The sequence below is a fragment of the Amblyomma mixtum genome, chromosome 3, assembly GCF_055824585.1.
Source record: "Amblyomma mixtum isolate Tamu chromosome 3, ASM5582458v1, whole genome shotgun sequence".
NCBI lineage: Eukaryota > Metazoa > Arthropoda > Arachnida > Ixodida > Ixodidae > Amblyomma > Amblyomma mixtum.
In genome coordinates this window covers 86,611,645-86,625,092 of record NC_143014.1, presented here as the reverse complement: position 1 = coordinate 86,625,092, position 13,448 = coordinate 86,611,645, and the positions used below count along the sequence as shown (strand labels likewise).

General features: G+C 51.3%; 2 protein-coding genes across 12 annotated transcripts in view; one reads left to right on the top strand and one right to left on the bottom strand.

The window, feature by feature from the left end:
* Window positions 1-13,448, top strand: part of LOC149350833 (thiamine-triphosphatase-like) — a 663,235-nt gene that overhangs the window by 208,430 nt on the left and 441,357 nt on the right. The gene's annotated exons all lie outside the window — the stretch shown is intronic.
* The window catches only part of zfh2 (Zn finger homeodomain 2), a 339,472-nt gene that overhangs the window by 253,932 nt on the left and 72,092 nt on the right, over window positions 1-13,448 (bottom strand). For 3 of the 5 annotated variants that reach the window (XM_089579993.1, XM_089579997.1, XM_089579998.1), the window contains exon 2: window positions 12,921-13,085. The exons of the other annotated variants lie outside the window; for them this stretch is intronic. The gene's annotated coding sequence lies outside the window, so the exon portion shown is untranslated. The remainder of the gene's footprint in view (window positions 1-12,920; window positions 13,086-13,448) is intronic. 5 annotated transcript variants of the gene reach the window in all.

The window sequence follows — 13,448 nt, the reverse complement described above, 5'->3', positions numbered from 1 at the left end:
GACGCGTCCTTGGCAAACGTAAGTAGAAAGAATTAAAATGGCGTCATGTTTATTTATCCTCATTCAGGCTCATTCTTACAGCAGTGCCAGCGGCGGAAACGGGCAGTTGCTGCGGGGGCAGCCGGCAACCAAACTTGGGAAACTGCGCTGCCCTAATCTGACCCCGCGTCACGCGCTCTTTTCGCCGTCTGCAAGCCCAGTGGAGGCGGTAGCAGTCGTGTGCTTGTCGTCTGCTTTTGCCGTACGAGCTCTTTTGGTTTGCTATGATCGTAGATAAAGCGATGTAACATTATAATAAATAATTGAAAACTAAAAAGCAGTAGCTGGGTAGTTTTCACGGTCATAATTTACTGCAACACACCGCGTGAAACACACTGGCCCTGAGAATTAGGCCTAAGCGGGGACTAACGGGGCGGCGACACTAACAAAGGAAGGTCAAGTATGGTTTAGCGCTGGAGGCTTCACGAGAGCAGCTCAATTAGGTAGCTTACTGTAGCGGAAAACGTCGACAAGCCGACATCTTGTACTGCGGCAGGCGCCCGTGAAGGAACAGAAGTCAGCAGAGATCCCGTGCCGATGGCAAACAAGGGGTCGTCACTCACCGCCATAATCCTTAGAGCAAGACCTACTGAACTACAGACCTGCACATTTGGCACTGCTACAGCGCGCATGTTCTAGTTCATGCCTTTTGCCGCTAGGAAAAGGCACCTACGGGAAGCGTGGCGCTACATTATACCTGTTGAACAAGATGGACTCCTCCATCATTTTATTTCAAACAGGTAGTTTCGTCGTTTGTCCACGTAATCATTAACATCCATTTATATATGCTAGGCACGGTGGTGCTGACGAAAAGAAAGCGGATAAAAAGAAAGACGTTTTTTATATTCATCCAGAGCGAAAAAAGTCGTTATTGTGGATATTTTTATCGTTGATGTTAAGATAGCAGAAGAAGACGAAACAAATGTATTAAATATCTTGCTCAAATTGGCAAACGATGATGATGATAACAGCAGACGAACAGGTCAACCGAGCGCCCTCAACGGCCAATAAGCTAACGAAAGTTGGCGCACGCTGCTGCATAGGACCCCGCCATATGTGCAGGTCTGTAGTTCAGTAGGTCTTGCCTTAGAGTTTCTTACTGTTACCTAGAGGGAAAGCTGACGGCGCAGCACTTCAGCCACCACGGACGCTCAAAGCGTCATGGGCCGGTGAGCCACCTGGTTCGGGACAGTCGGATGTTTTCGGGAATATAGAGTGGCGTTACTGAGATGTCCAATTCCGAAAACGCTGTTCTCCGTGTGCGCGCCCCGCGCGCAGACGACTTTGCCGCGAACGTAGTGCGCAAAAGCCATAGTGGCGAAAGCGCAACAGAACACGACGCCAATAAAAGGTTCCCTTTTTCGAAATGCCATTAAAAAATTTCTTAGTGTTTAAGCAAGAACATTTTTTTTAATATTTTTCTTTTTAAAAGTGCGCCTGTTAAGCACAAAATATTAGTTTCTGTAGTGTGCAATAGTTGGCGAATAGGGGAGCTAGCCATCTCTTATTTTGGACAAACTTTGTATTTACACGCTTTTCTGTTGGTTTGTTGCAATTTATAGACAGGATATTGAATGCTAGGCCACTCTTGATTATCAAACAACGTCTATTTTTGCGTTATTTCTTGGTCAAAAGTTGTGGTTCTGTAGTCGGTAGCTCACCGGCCCATGATGCTTAGAGCGTCCATGGTGGCTGAAGTGGTCTTGAGGAAGCTCCAGGCAAACTCCCATAGGCGGGGCGCCAGCTTTCACTCAAGGTAATAAAGAGTAAGAAACTCTGCGCTAATCACGCGACTGGCCAGAAGCAGACGAGACGCTATGTGGCGGGGCGGGTGGCGCAAATTAGTGTTTTTTTTTTTTTACTCCATTGAGGACTTGGGGTGCACTGCGACCAAGAAACTGAATTTAAAAATAGGAGTTATGAGGATAATCCTTCTGTATGCCCCATTATTGAATGCAGGGTGTAAAATAGGTCATTTAACACATTTTTACTCCATATTGATCAAGCAAATGTTTTCACACCTGGAGTTTAAAGGGCGACGCCAACCATTTAAACTCCTGATTGGGCTGATTCTTGCTTACAGTGTGGCGCTTTTTAATCTGCACTGACATCACACATGGGCCTTTAGAATTTCACCTCCATCGAAATGTGACCGCCATGGCCGCGGTCCAACCCACGTCTTCCGGGTCAGCAGCCGACCACCATAACCACTGAACCACAGCGGCGGCTTCAAAATATGAGTCTTAAACCTCAGTATTGTGAACAGATCTGCTTGCTGAAGACAATACAAGGAAATCTCAAGTTAAGCAAAGCTAAATGCACTGTGAACAATAAATATCAAGAGTAAGACTTAATCATCTTTTATGCCCAAGTAGTTCAAAGACACTAATGCATGCAAGATGCAAAGATGATTGCCAACAGGATGACATTCTTGCTGAAGTAATGAAGCTACATAAAGGCCATAAACCTCGAATGAATCTTCGCTGGGCAGATAGGTGCTTTCCATGTAACTAAGACACACGCCAACAGTGGGGAACGCAAGAAAACGTAAAGCTCTGCATTTCATTAAAAGCTTTTAAACTATGTTATAATGCTGTTCGCAGTACCGAAGGTGCGCAGGGCGCGTCCGTGTGGCACGGTTTATCTGCTCAGAGAAACAGAGCGTGGAGTCGACAGCAACACTAAGGTCACAAAAGCGGCATTCGCGAAGCAGGGGGTCACCGTATGCGTGATGCGAGAAATGCATGTCGCCTGTTTTACTCGTGTAAGATACCACTTTGGTCTTCGTGAAGTCTGGTATTCGCTTGTTGATAGCACGCCAGTTGGCGGCGGCAGATACGCTGCGTTGGAGCGATACGCTGCGACGCGTAGTGCGAGTTAGGTTGAGAAACAGGACGGGACAGGTATGACGCGACAGCGTGAATGGGTTTATGACCATCTATGCGGAATTGGTCATTCTCTACTTTACATTCATAGATGACTAGACGTCCTCAAACCACTCCCGGCGCAGTGCTGTGGCGATTAAGCGATGCGACACTGCCCTCGTAGGTGGCTGTTTCGAGCGCAGCCATTTGTGGGGCATGTGAGACCCAGGTTTCTCTTCCCGATCAACCTCTCGCGGCCGATCATTAATTTAACTGCCACCTGTCACGGTGGGCAGGCTGCTCACAGTCCGGTGGGCAGGCTGTGATGAAGTCACAGGGTCACGTGATCTAGGTGGCCCACCTAAGTTGTTTCTCTGGGGAACTTTTCGCTCACGCCGCCGCAGGCTTTCCGCAGAATGAGACTTTCAACGCTATCGCGTTAATATCTTCATGCCATCAGCGCAAAACAGGAACGCTAAATATTTCACTACACTCAGTGTATTATTTTTCAGCAAAGAAACTCAAGTCGTCCGAGAACGGAATCCTGTGTGCTACACAGCTGCGCTACGAGGCCTGCACGAGTGAAACCGTCACCGCCGGCAAGAATGAAGCCGAACATCTTTAACAATAGAACGACTCATCGTTATTTTAACGTAAACATCTCCTTTGCCGACTTTCAGTGCTCTGTATAGAGTCGCCGTAGCGGCACAAAAAAGAATGGCCGAAGAAACAAGAACGTGTTCAAAGGCTAGCAACCCCCGACTATTAATATCAGCGACAGCGCAGTAAGGCTAGCCTACAGAGGTTTCTGAAGGAACAAGAGGTGACGTCGAGGAAATCCTTATCAAAGACGCAGTAAGCTGTGTCACGTTGGGCCCTGTACTTAATGGTTGCACTTATCGGTTTTAATTTTTGAAAATTCAAAGCACTTTTTTCGGCGTTTATTTCATAAAGCAATGGACTTCTTTTTGCGCATTTTGCTTTCCAGGAGTGAATCACTGTTATCTATTTTTGTTATGTCGATGATATGATACGGTATTCATGTGGGGTCGAATAACGCTTAGAGTGAACCTTTTCTTTCTTTGCCAGCAATAGCAGTCAGTGATTACCGCACAACTGATCTCACTTAGAGTCGTGCTTGTAGAGGTTCTATCGCCATTAAGTAATGTAACGGAAGTTAAATAATAGAGCCATCAGGCAAAAACGCGAGCGGAAGTTTACTTCGAAAATCTGAGTTGTCACAGGGATGTAGAGCGTAGTTAGCGAGAGAGCAGGGCATACGTGGTCTGCGTGTCGACAGCAGCGATGAAACTGCCGCTCAACCGTCGCGGTAGCCAAAACATGACGCTTTTTAGTGGCGCTTATGCATTGTTTCACGTCAGCGTCCTTAAGTGTAGTGGAGAAGGCGACTTAACCAAGTAGCTGCCCTAAGCGAGTGACGGCAGTGAACAAGCAGCGCTTCGCTAGCGGAGGCCGAAAAGTGCAGCCTCCTCGCCTACAAAGCTGTGTAAGGTAACGTAATAATACCTCCAAACGAACTTTGCTATTTTTTCTCCTTTGGCTGAGTGCAACTCCTACTCAATAGCCAGCTAGCAGTTACGAGCATGCCAAGGATACCGACCTGTTTTAGTGAAAACAGAATCCCAAGAATTCTATTCAGCGTACTTTTAACGGCTATTTCTCTTTAAAGCAAAGTCCAACCGCCACCCATACTAAATGGTTTCTGAGCCGTATACACGTCTAACAAAACAACAAGGTCCGCAGTCGCCGAAAGGTTTACGATGAAACCATATTATTTGGGAATGTGTTTTGTCTTCGTTCTACATAAGATCAAGAAATCTGGCTAAAAAAAAAAAAAAAAACAGGCTAAAAAATTGTAGTCTCTTAAGAGAAATGTAAAGCTGTAACTTATCATAACAGTTTTTGACGCAAGTTTGTGGAGATGCAAAAGCCAACAGCCTTCTAGCGTTGAGGACACGTTCGCTTCCGAATGCAAGTGCTATATATAGAAGCTAGTATAAGGCACAAAAATCCAGGCTAAACTGCTGTTCGCAAAGTCGTTGGCTTGGCATCTGCACCACGGGAAAGCGATGGCTCTCAAACCCGAGAATGACCGACTCTCTCGCTTCTGCGTATTGCAAACTTTTTTTGGATTCCTCTTGCGACCATGCTTCACTGGGTGGTACGTAGTTGAAGCAGTGGTGATGGACATAAACAGAACGCCAGGATACAACAAAGAATATGCGCGATCGAAGTTTGTTCTTTTTATTTCAACATGCTCGCTGACCTAGCTCCATAGCTTAAGCTCAAGCTGGATCTGCTACACAGCCGCGACGTTCAGTTTCGTTTGGTTCGGCACTACGTATTCGTGTGTGCGTACAGCTCACGTGTTAATGGCGCAACAGTGACGCTGGGACTCGGAAGAGCGACATCAAGGGATACACAGAGGCAAAAGAAGGCCCATCAGGCCAGAGCAGACCGCAGTGGTCCAGCACTGGCTCAGAGCTGGCTGGGCGCGCTCTGGAGGCATTTGCGCAGAGTGATTATTATCACCTCGCTCCTCGGACGGCGACAAGAGTGGCGCACCTGCGCTGCGCAGGGCCTGCAGTCGGCGCTGGCAACTCGCAGGCAGAGCGCGCCCATTTAGCGCCGCGCAGAAAGGGCGCGCGCCAGGCACGTGGGCGCCCCAAACGAGCGCGCAAAAGGGAGGCGGAAGGAGCGCGCGCGCCATCGTTCGTCTCCGGCATCATCGGCGATTGAGAGTGACGCAGGCCCCAGGGCGGCAGCTGCCACGCAGACAACGGAAGTGGGAGGAAATGAAAGCGCCGTCGAGGGCCGGCTCGGAGACGCCAAGAAATTGCGAATTGCTCTGATTGCTGGCAATGAGCAGCTCAAGAGACGATTTCCTTAGCGATATCGTGCGCCTCTGGCCTTGGGGCCAATTAGGGGCGCAAAGCAGGCTTCGCTTTCATTTCGGCCCGTCCGCCCAGGCCCCGGCTGCGCGCGCGTATACGCGTCGCGAAATCCCTCCAGCGCCCGAGCGCTCCTTTATGACGCGCTTCCTCAGAGCGGGCGCGTCGTCCGGCTTCTCAAGTGGCGACACATTATGCGCCCACAGAAGACGACCCCGGACGAAAGGAGCCGCTTGTGCGCCGCAGACAGGGGCGAAGCAAAACAAGAGCCAAAATCTCATGCGGCGCCTGTTAAAGATCGCGCACGCACAGGAGCACAATTTGTTTATCTTGCGCGCCAGCTCCGATGAAGGGACAAATCAGAGGCGCACGAATTAATCTCCCCTCCCCCCTCCTTTCGGCCTTTCTTTTTTCTTTGCTATCTCCAGGGCAGAGCGAGGCAGACTGAAAATGTGCGGGCTACCAAAGCGGAGCTTGCGTACGGGCTTCAAGGTTGAAAGATCCTTGCGCCAGGGCGCGCTGCGCTGTCGCTGGAGAGGTTAAGCTATTTGCACTTTCTCCTCTAGCGGAATCGCGATCTTCGAGTTCGGCGCAAAAACAGAAACAGCAATGGCGACAATAAGAAGAGGTAGCCCACTCCGACAACTCAACAGTGCCAAAACGTTGAAAAGCCGCCTCAGCAGCCAGATATATTGATTTCGCTCGTTCTGTCCTGTCTTGCTTTTTTTTCTCGCTCTTTCGTTCTTCGCTTGACGTCGCCTACTCGATCCTCCTCCCGGTTCACACAGTAAGAGAGCGTGCTTTCCTCTTCTGCGCCCCGATGTTTGAACCACTGGACCCTTCCGTTTTTCGTTCCCGCGAGTGCACGGGTGAAAATAAAAGCCGCCAGAAGTGCAGAGCCCCTTCCCACAGTTCCCACATTTTTTGAAGAAACAAAAGAAACGGCGGAATACGGCAAGGCGAAAAAGAAGGCAAGAAGAGAAGAAGCAAAACGCAGAAGAGCGAGAGAGTGAGACTAAAGCGGGGTAGGAAGCGCTCAAATTTTGACGGTAGGCGGAGCAGAGCGCGGCGAGTGCATGTGCCGTCTCTGGTTCTCCCCTGTTCACTTGAGAGAGTCCGACCAATCCTGCATTCTAGAGTGCCAATGGCGTACATCTTTGGTTCCTTTCAGCTCTCGGCGCGCTTCCCCATCTTCCGATCCTCTTTGGGATACCGCTTAGTGCTGCTGGCTAGCGGGAAAAATTAGTCATCGATCTTTTAATTTTTCTCGTGCCGCCGCCCCGCGCTCTCTTTCTTCTTTCTCCTTTCCCTCCTATTCTTCACATTCCGCTCTCGTTGGCCCTGGTCTCTGGGTGTTCTACGGACGCTCCTCTCTGCCCCTCGTCGTCTCCTTGCACTCCCGTTTCGCTCTTCTGCTTGATTTTGCGCCCACTCCTCGCTGCTGCCCCCTCTGCCTCGGCGTCGTAACGCACTCCGCAGCAGCAGCGGGCAATACAGCCGAACGCGTCTCCCTTCACAAAAACCATACAGCTATCGCCCACATAAACGTACATATGCGACGCACGCACGGGGGCCTACACGCATAGATGTGCCCAATGCGAAGCCGTGCAGCAGCCCACGCACAGGCACAAAAAGAAAGGACCAATGCGCAGAGACAGAAAAACCGAGGGCACACGCATAAAACCAGAGCCCGCAGCGTCTCCGTTCTAATATACGGTCCCTACAGCACCCCCCCCCCCCCCCCCCTACTATGGCTCGTGCCTCCCCCACCTCTTCTTCTACTCGAGCCCATATATATTATTTTCTTTTTCCTCCCTCGAGTAAGTCGCGCAGCTCGCTTGTCGTTCCCGCGTTAGATTTATTCTTCGTGTGTTTATTTCGTCTCCACCCCTGCCGGCCCATGTTTTCTTCTTTTTGGGGCGAAAAATGTGGAAAATGGAGAAGCCTCCTCTCTGCGCTCTTCTTTATGCGCCCCTTTTTCTTTCTCGTTTGTCGATGGCCGGGGAGCGCGCGCCAGCCCCCGCCTCTCCGCCGGCTACCGAGCAGACAGCCGCTTTCCCTCATCCGCCTTCCTCTTTCTTCGCCGCCGGTGACGTCATTCGGCCCCCGACGCATCTTTCCCAATATTTCTCCTCCGGCGTCTCCTCCCGACAGGCAAAAACAGCAAAAAGAAATATAAATGTTTTCTTCCTGCCCAGGCGAGAAAAAAAAAGAGAAAAGGGAGAACACGCGGTTCTCCTCTCAGCGGTGGAGGAAACGGGCTCCGCCGACCCGTCTGCCGGGTTCGAACATCGAGGAAAGGCCGCCACGTGTTTTTGTAAACACAGACTGTCACGTGGAAGCCAGAGGAGGCTGCGCAGAGCGTAATTCCGTTAACTAGGCTGCGCGAGCGAGCTGCGCGAATAGCTGCACTGGGAGAGCAAGAGAAATGAAGGATAGAAAAAAGGAAAATAAAAAGACAAGTGCGTGCTCAAATAATAATTGGCATCTCCCTCTTATGCCTCTTCTCTGTTTCCTTTTTTTTTTTTTACGCACTGACTCTGTGACACGTAGCTAACGTAAGGTAGCGACAAGCATTACTGATTCATTTCCGTAAGTTCTGACGACGCTGGGAATCGACGCAAGGTTTGCCAGAAACCCAGTTCTTACTGCTTGGATTGTTTATCACAGCGTTCCTGAAAATCAGGCACTGACGTTCTTGCTTTCCTAACCGTGTGGCTCCACAGTGAGTTACACCCAACTCAAAGGCCGGCGTTCAGTCTGAGCAAAAACGCCCCATATCAACCGGTTCGTGCGAGCGACCAACGAAACTGCAAGGCACAAAACGTCTCTTCCCCACGGACGCGCATTCATCCCATGTTGGGAACAGCAGCGGAGACGAGGCCGAGCGAAAGTTGCAGTCCGCACCAGTGGCAGCGACGCAGGGCGGGCAAAGGCGGCGCCGAGGCAGGCAGCCCCCTGGGCGACATGTCGCGGTCAAACAGTCAATTTGGAGCCGCGAAACAGCTGCGTTTACGCCCATTCCCAGCGCGGCCGGGAAAGGGGCACCGGGCAGCGGCAATAACAGTTCCAGGGGCAGCCATCGTGGCCGGCCGCGCAGAGGCCGCGGACCCGGGAAGGAGATTCCCAAGCGGGGAAACGATCGAGACCGAACCGCCGCGGTCGGCGAACTCATAGCGTCGCAGATTGTCGCATCGCAAATACCAGGCGGCAGCAATCGGGCGAGTGCGACACGCGGCAGCCGAGCGAAGCAAAAACAGAGCGGCCAGCCGGGGCGAACGCCGCCTAGACGGCACCTCGCAGCATTTAGTAGACGGCATTGGCGCGGGGTTGCTTGCTGCTGCTGCACGTGCAGCCGCACCAGGCCTCGAACAAGTCAAACAAGCAGCCACGACTGCTGCTTCTCTGCTTTTTTCCGGTCCCGAGGGACACAGAAAAGCAACAGCGCTGCACAACCCGTGTAATACAGCCGACAATGAGAATCAATTCGGCGGTAAGAATAGCGACACTGCACGAAAAGATGCCGAAAGAGGAACGCGCCAGGTGCGAGAGAAGGCGGAGGAGACGGCGGAGCATTGTGCTCAGGGATGCGAATTCCGGCACCGGCGCATGTGTGGTCGAGGTGCTTGTCACGCCACCTCGCGACAGCCCTGACTTTCCCGGCGGCATAACGCCTGCGCGTCTGGAGGGCTGCTCCTTATCGCTGTCCGCGTAAAGCGCTCCGAGCTGGCGTGCTCGCCGATAAGCGATGGGGGCCCGCCTGCAAGCACCAACGGGAGCGCCGCACAGTCACAGTCAACACTTTCGCCCGTAAAAGCTCAACACTTGGCTTTCTCAAAGCCTCTCGCCACTTCATGGCGCACCAAGGCGTCCGGTGCTGTGCCGTTCCATTCAGCGCGACTTTTCAGCCGTCGCCATTCCGCTGCTGCTGCTTTCGCTCGCGCAGCTCGCAGGAAATGCTGTAGCCTCCGCGCACCTTGCACAAAGGGCGCTTCGCTCGCCCAGTTGACAGAGTCTCGCACGCGCGCGCTTTCTTCGGCCGCTAATTTCCTCCCCCCTTCTCGACAGGCAGCACGGCGACGAACAAAACCATTAGGAGAGACTGACGAAACTCCAGAACGCCTCTAGATCCAATGACGGCGAGGCTCGTGCCGTGTCCTGCGGGCCGGTGTGCTAGCTAAACAAAAGAGGCCTTTCACGCGAGCCGAGAGATTCGCATCGGAGCCCGGAACGCGGCGTCGTTTAAGCATCTGCCCACGAGAGATCCGCGAAGAAAGAACGAGAATCGAGACGACGCATCCAAAGCAACACGGGAAGAATACAATCTGGCGCCGCATCTTGCAACGCCGGCTCCGTCGTTTCCTTTCTGTCCTTGCGCGAGGTTTTCAGTCGCTTTCATTAGCCGCAGCGCGCTCTCCCAGACTACCTATAATTTGGAAATCAGATTCGTGGCGCTCTTAATGGCCTCTCTTGAGCTCGCAGCGTCCGGGCGTCGCGAGATCAAAAGCCTAAAGAAGGCAGCAGCTCCGGCGACGAACGAATAATACGGACAAGGCGCAGATAAAAGGCGCATAAAAGAAGACGGCAGCAAAGCGCAGATAGCGTGGCAGTCAACGCCATAACGGACGAAGGAAGCCGACGGAGCCGAAACAAGAAAGCGAAGAGGAAAACAGGCAGTGCCTGATAAAGTTGTTACTTCGCACTACTGACGCGAGCCGTGCCATTGGCGCACACCGTTTCCTCCGCGCTTGGGAGGACGTCGAGTGCTGGCTCTCGCAAGCGCATGGCGCGCGTTCAACCACTTGCCAAGCGAATCAGTTGCCTCGCGAGCAGCAGTTTCTTCTTGAAAACGAACTACAGCTGCAACGCGAAAGGAGGACCAAGGAAATAAACAGCCAAGAACACTCGCAAAGTCTGTCGAAAATGACGGCGCAACATGCAACTTGACCTTGGCGATTAGTTCCTGATGCCATGTTTGCGGTACAAACGATGCATTCTTTTGCTCTATAAGGTACTTAAAAAACGTCACATATAACTGCATTTCACTTTATCAGTCGTGACTTGAAGCAAAGATGCCGAACTCAGCACGAAAGAACACCTGCAGATCGGTCTCATTTGAAATCTTCATTGAGAACAGGGGTCCTCACACTTTTGAGAGCTATACCGTTGTCGAGGAACGCGACCGCAAGCCAAAAGTCACAGTTAGTAAAGAAGTGCTCAATTAATGAATTACGGAGCAGCACTCGTAACGGGGGTAGGTTGCATTATTGTCAACAACAGCTTTTTGAGCGCGGAAATATGGAACACCAGCTTCGGTACTTAATCGCAGTACTGCAGAAGCCAAAAACGCGCCATAAAATACGCGCATACCCTCACTGTGCGACTGATGTGCAAAATAAGAGAAAGCGCGGGCGAAGGAACACCTAGGCAGAAAACTGCAGCGAAAAAAATCCCGGCGTCCTCACAGTTGTTTACGCAACGTTCGTGAAGGGGCCATTGATATGGATCCCTTGACGCTTTCTGCCCGAGACACCAGACGCAGTCCATGTGCCACTCGGTTGGCCGCATTGGCATGAAAGACACCAGAGGGGAGGACGTTGCCGCTAGGCTGGGGGAGAGAAAAAGTACGCGAAAAGAAAAAAAAAATACGGCAAAGGGAAACTCAGCACCATAGACTAGGAATAGCGGAGTGATGAAACAACACACTGAGTTTACACAGGAATTCCAGCCCGTTTTGAAGAACTCGAAATAAAAACATTTTCCTGCGTTTTAACACTATACCGAAGCATACAGTCTGCGGCGCAGAGAAAGTAGTGTTCACTTTTCCATAGATAATTCGCTTGTTGGTAGCGGATACAACGTTCAGCTTATCCCTTTTTTGATCGCTAACGTCATTGTTCCGATTCTAAAATCTGTTTGCTCGGACAGTACGTATTTTGATACAGCCACGATTGCTGTGCCGCGTAGATGCCGAACACGTGATAAAAAAAATTACAAAACGGGCGCTTCTAAGTTTATATAACGGGCCGCTCATAGAAGCTCTCACGTTCCTATCGTGACTCATCGTCATCCGTCATTACGTAACCATAATGCGATGCCTTACGCAGATCCACTTTGGTAGCATACGAAAATGAAGCTAGAGACAATAATCCTGTCACTTCCGTTCTTGTAACGGGGCACAATCAACACCACACGGACACAAGGCAGTCGTAATCTGATCGAGCCACCGCATTTGTCTTTTATCACGTAAAGGCAACTTCTGCAAACCGGACTGAAGATTTTTCATCGTGCGCAAGCGAAGTCGGCACCTTTTCACCATGTCTCCATTACCAGCTTAATCTGAAAGCGCTGTGAACGACGCAGCAATATTAAATTGAGGATTCGACAAGCGCAAAAAAGAAGCAAGGTGCATTGAGCGATTTTGTTCAATGCAATCAAAATTCTAGACGCGTTCACCGGAATGAATACGGGGAATCACCTCAGCTAAGTCTAAAAAGAAAATAGAAAATTAAGTAAATTTTTTCCGCGTAGATGACGTTCGCGCGTAGCCGCTTTAACAGCTGCTGACGCCGAAAAGAGCGGTCCTTTTCGGCCCTGCCCAGCGCCGTGAAAAGGAGAACGTCTGCAGCAGAGTAGCAGGTTACGAATGAAAGCAACAACAAAAATAAAAGCAAAGCGCGCAGTAAATCACAAGGGCTCAAGGCGAGGATGACGATGCGCTTGAAGCCGCGTCAGGTCATGTGATTGAGGCCTAGCAGCGCGTTCATGAACCTCGGAGCAGTATGCGCCAAAATGCGTCCCGCCAGAGTGGCGACACGCTACGTAGAGAACTAACGAACAGTACACGCCAGAAGCCATCGGGCAAGACCGTGCATTTAACATTCGGTTCCACAGCTAACGAACCACATGCTATCTGCAAGGACTTCGAGCTGAAATCTGGCATCCAAAACGTTGTCGCATCGTCCGTTAGGGTGTCTATGGGCGAGTGAGTGTAGGAAGCGATACGATATGACCACTCCTCGTGGACACTGGGCGCCAAGGCGCGGTCACGCACTGCGAGCAGCCAGAGTCCGCGGGGCAGCGGCAGCAGAGCTGGTGGGCTCACCGTTTACGCAGACAGGCGTCCGGCGGCGGGTGGCAACGTGGCCGTTCCGGGAAACTTGACGCCGTCCGAAGAAGTAGGCGACAAGACAGGAGAGCGGTGCTGCCTTAATTAGACGAACGGCAACTGCGCATCCCGGGCATCCGAGAACATGCAGACCGACTTCGTCTGAAACAAGCAACAAGAGCGGCACGGCGCGATAAGCGTCCGAGTGGCAAAGCCCCGTATTAGGACAGAAAGAAAAAAAGAGAAGGCATCGATAAGGGATTTCGAGGTGCTTTCGTCTGCCCGTCAATTTATCGGGCTCATTATCACAAAGGAAATGGCGAGACCTAAGAAGCACTCAGGAAGCCAAGAAGGAGAGCACGAAGAAGTAAAGCAAGAAAAAAAAAGAGTGGCAGACGGGGAACGGCAGCATACGCGAAAAGTCCTGAGCTCTGGGGTCACGATCCCCGATGGCGCAGCTCTAGGCGTATCTAATTAGAGTGATTAGTGTGACGGGGCTATCTTTCTTCGCGTGATAAGGCAAAG